At 56.5% G+C, this 5,000-nt stretch overlaps 1 protein-coding gene across 1 annotated transcript in view; it reads right to left on the bottom strand.

The window, feature by feature from the left end:
• LOC118769853 (max dimerization protein 4-like) overlaps nucleotides 1-5,000 on the bottom strand; it is a 22,681-nt gene that overhangs the window by 4,849 nt on the left and 12,832 nt on the right. The window lies entirely within an intron of this gene.

The raw sequence follows: 5,000 nt of genomic DNA, 5'->3' as shown, positions 1-5,000 counted from the left end.
AGGTCATACGGAACATTTCAGACTGTTCCGGAACACAGTGGCACTCCACGCTGACAGGAGCCCCCCCCACTTCCTCATTTTTCCTTGGCCCTGCCTGTTTCTGCGAGCTGAGATGCGCAGAAACGTGTCCTGGGCTGAGTCTGCGCGCAGCCAGGGAGAACAGAGCGCGTGCAGGGTCTGGTGAGGTGTGTGTACACGTTCCTCACCCCCGCCCTCACTCCGGTTCCACAGTCAGCTGTGCTGCCCTGGCCTGAAGCAAGGCATGCTGGGAACCCGGCAGCATGACACTGACCTCAGACTACAGCAGCCAATCACGTTTAACGTGCAAGCATCACCACTGGGGACACAAGTCCTTATAAAGAAGACTGAAAGGCAAGAGCAAGTATCTGTGGATAGTGCCACCAAGCCTTTAGCCTGTAGCTCCCTGCTGGCACTGGACACGCACGCACACACATGCACACACACACACACACACACACACACACACACACACAGAGTCTGCAGACACACCGTCTATCAGGCCCAGGTCACACACACACACACACACACACACACACACACACACACACACACACACACAGAGTCTGCAGACACACCGTCTATCAGGCCCAGGTCACAGACACACACACACACACACACACACACACACACACACACAGAGTCTGCAGACACACCGTCTATCAGGCCCAGGTCACAGACACACACACACACACACACACACACACACACACACACACAGAGTCTGCAGACACACCGTCTATCAGGCCCAGGTCACACACGCACACACACACACACACACACACACACACACACGCACACGCACAGAGTCTGCAGACACACCGTCTATCAGGCCCAGGTCACACACACACACACACACACACACACACACACACACACACACACACTCATGCAGGTTTAATGGTCCATACAGACAGGCACATCGCTTGCGTAAGAGGGCACTGCAAGCTGACTGCTACAATGCGTTTGGTGAAACATTATATGATTTAAACCAAAGCGCAATGCTTGAGTTTCCAAAGGAACCGGAGACCGGGCCAAAAGGGGGCACACAGCCGGCCGGTGCTGACGTCAACGCGGAGACCGTCACGAGGCTAACGGGCTTGAACGAGCGCGGAGACTCCGGCCGGTGCTAACGTCAATGCGGAGACCGTCGCGGGGCTAACAGGCTCGAACGAGCACGGAGACTCACGCTCCCTGCTCCCACTGCCAATCAGAAGCCTCGCCGGCCATCAGAGAGCCACACAATGGCCGGCCGAGAGTGGCCTCTTCAGCACAAGATGACCATTTATGCCCAGCCGAGAGTGAAGGGACCCCTGACGACAGCGGCGGCGCACACACTGAACGCATTGTTCTCGCCCTGCGGCCCACTCAACAACGCGAACGTACAGAGAGAATGTGAGTGCGCGTCAGACGTGAGCTACGCTTATCTGATGGTAATGGCATCTCCTGAATGCACAGGAAAGCTCCTCGGCCCCCGCTGTTCTGCTCCTGGCTTATTTCCCAATGCTTCTGGCTGCAAGTGACAAACGTCTATCGGGTGGGGAGGTCAGGAGATTCATTGTGCTGGTGAACCACGGTTCAGTCAGGAAACATGACCTGGTGACAGTCCTTCACTCCCAGCTTGTACTTCTCCTTCTCACCTTACACCCCCTGCGCACTCACACACACACACACACACACACACACACACACACACGCTCCCACACGCACGGCCATGAACCACCGCTGTACGGGCGGGCTGGGTCCTTCTGTGACACAGTGACCTGAATGTTGGAGAAGCACCGCCCCTTTGCAGTGACCCAAATGTTGCAGAAGCCCCGCCCCTTCGCCTGGTTTCCTACGGGAGGCTGAGACTTTCTCAGGAAATGCAAACCATGTGCTTTCAGTGAGGCTGTAATATGAGACCAGGGCTGACAAAGGGGATGGCAGGTCATCGCTCAGTCTGAAAACACACACGCCCTGGACTGCAGCCCCAGGCTAATGTCATACCCTCAGTATGCCCCTGAAAGAAGTAGAAGCTGTGCCCCTGAAAGAGACGGAGATTTTTTTCCCTGAAAAAGGTGGAGGTTGAGCCCCTGAAAAAGCATGTAGGTTGCTTCCCTGAAAGTGCTGGAGGCTGTACCCCTGAAAGAGATACAAGTTGTAAATCCTGAAAGAGGCAGAGGTTGCACCCCTGAAAGATGTGGATGTTGCTATCCTGAAAAAAATGTAGATTTCACCCCTGAAAGAGGACTGGGCTGGGCTGAATCCCTGAAAGAGGTGGAGGCTGAAATCCTGAAAGAGGTGGAAGTTATACCCCTGAAAGAAGCAGAGGCTGAGTCCTTTAAAGGGGAGGAAGATATGCCCCTGAAACAGATGGAGGCTGTACCCCTGAAACAGGTGGAGGCTGTACCTCTGAAACAGGTGGAGGCTGTACTCTCAGAGGAAGACTGCGTTCCTCCCCCTGCAGCCCCTGTGCACCTGCACCTGACACAGGTGCTCTTGTGTGGAGTTGTGTGCAGTAGCGGTAAGCCACAGGAAGCGGTCGGGAGACTCGCCGACTCCAGCTCGCGTCTCTGCGCATCGGCCCTTTACCGAGCTGCTCCTTTATCAAGCCGCTCTTCCCAGCGCACGTGTGTAAACACCGTGCTACGAACATCTCAAATGTTAGCACAGAGCAGGGCGAACTCTGAGGCCTACAGACAGGGCCACTGCGTAGGCCGAATGGCATCACGCGAAACAGAAACAGCCCAAGCGATGTGTGCTGCCCACTGCTTTTCAGTCTTAGAAAGAACTGCACCAGCTCCATTTCAGTGGGAGGGCAAACACACACATTCTGCCTGAGCGCAGTCTGTGTTAACTGCCATCTTTAATGACAAGATCGGCCAGCAGGCTTATCGTCAACCATCTTGAAACATGAAGGGACCTTCGGATTGAAGGTTCTGAGTTGGGAAGGGGGAGGAGGGGCAGGGGCGTCTATAAAAAGTCAACCGCCGAATTTAAAAAAGCAACGCTAAGTCAACAACTCTGCCGTTCACAGGTGCAGGCAAACATCCTCCCAGGAGCGTGCGAACCGCCAGAATCCTGGCGTCCCACTCCCCCCAGGGACCGCCTCACCACCCCGCCCTGCAGGAGAACAAGCGCTGGTGTTCAGAGAAGAGAGGGTGGGGGCCCCACCTCCAGCGCCTACCCCCCCCCCCCCCCCACCCCCCCGCTCACAGCCACATGAAGCAGCTGGAGAGGGGCCAAGGGAAGCAGGCAGGCCGAGGGGAGAGGGGAGAGGGGGGAAGAGGGCTCGCCCGGGTGGGAACAGCTCTCCTCTGCTGAGAAAGAGGCCATTGAGGGCAGTGTGCTCAGCTGTAGAGGGCAGGGTTTGCCACATCATCGGAGAGTAACCCGAGCCCCTGGGCTCCCCCTCCACCCGCCCGAAATATGCACCCTACCCCCACCTCCTCTGTAATTTACTGTTTTTTTCTTTTTTTCACCATTTCCACCTGCACTACCGACACCTTGGCACAGAGAGCCGAGAGGAGAACGCCAAGGCTTCTGGGTTCAGTTCCAGCTGAATGGAAAACAGCGGCACGGCAGCCAATAAGGACGGAGATTCTACGGCTAACCGCGGTGGGGCTAGCCCCGGGGAGAAGCGCTGGTGTGTCTGACCCTCAGGGCCGCGCGCTTATCTGCTCAGGAAAGGTGGCGCCGTCATGGCGACACACAGGAAGTGACAGCGTTCTGAGAGGTCCCCATTACTCAACCACAGCTGCGTGCTGTAACGGCGTGTTCAGTTTTCATGTGGTTTCCCCACCGCACACGTACACTGCTCCACTGTGACAGGCAAGCTGATCTCAGGTCAGCGGAGAAGGTGCTCTGCTCCACAGCTCGCACCTGGCCATGTGACAGACAGGCTGATCTCTCTCTAAGCGCTCGGGGGGCTGCGGTCAGGTGTGAGGAGCAGCGTGGGAGCCCAGCCGGCAGGGGGAAAGCGCAGGGGGAGATGCAGTTAGCCCCACACAGGTGTTCGGGTCGTCTCTGCAGCGGGTGCTGGTTCCCGAAATGTGTCACAGGAAGCAGGGGGTTCCTCTGTTCTCACCGAGACCTCGCAGGGCTCCGCACCGCGCCTCGGACGGGGGCCGAAACGGGTGCGTCACCGGCCAATCGCGCGGGAATCCCTCCTTTCGGCCTGCTCCTTTCTGAGCGCCTCTTGCATGTTATTTTTAAACCAGCTGTTTAGTCAAACAGTGTTTATTACACGGAATGCATCAGTGTACGGCCCTGGATGAAAAAAACAATGAAAAAAACAACGAAAAAAACGGCGAAAAAGACTGTGAAAAGAACAGACTGTGTTAGCGCACAGCTTTCAAAGCGCTGCTCCAGTACAGACTGTGTTAGCGCACAGCTTTCAAAGCGCTGCTCCAGTACAGACTGTGTTAGCGCACAGCTTTCAAAGCGCTGCTCCAGTACAGACTGCGTTAGCGCACCGCGTTCAAAGCGCTGCTCCAGTACAGACTGCGTTAGCGCACAGCTTTCAAAGCGCTGCTCCAGTACAGACCGTGTTAGCGCACCGCGTTCAAAGCGCTGCTCCAGTACAGACCGTGTTAGCGCACCGCGTTCAAAGCGCTGCTCCAGTACAGACTGTGTTAGCGCACCGCGTTCAAAGCGCTGCTCCAGTACAGACCGTGTTAGCGCACCGCGTTCAAAGCGCTGCTCCAGTACAGACTGTGTTAGCGCACAGCTTTCAAAGCGCTGCTCCAGTACAGACTGCGTTAGCGCACCGCGTTCAAAGCGCTGCTCCAGTACAGACTGCGTTAGCGCACCGCGCTCAAAGCGCTGCTCCAGTACAGACCGTGTTAGCGCACCGCGTTCAAAGCGCTGCTCCAGTACAGACTGCGTTAGCGCACAGCTTTCAAAGCGCTGCTCCAGTACAGACCGTGTTAGCGCACCGCGTTCAAAGCGCTGCTCCAGTACAGACCGTGTTAGCGCACAGCTTTCAAAGCGCTGCTCCA

The sequence above is a fragment of the Megalops cyprinoides genome, chromosome 22 (genome assembly GCF_013368585.1).
Source record: "Megalops cyprinoides isolate fMegCyp1 chromosome 22, fMegCyp1.pri, whole genome shotgun sequence".
Taxonomy (NCBI): domain Eukaryota; kingdom Metazoa; phylum Chordata; class Actinopteri; order Elopiformes; family Megalopidae; genus Megalops; species Megalops cyprinoides.
This window is presented reverse-complemented; position numbering and strand designations above follow the sequence as displayed.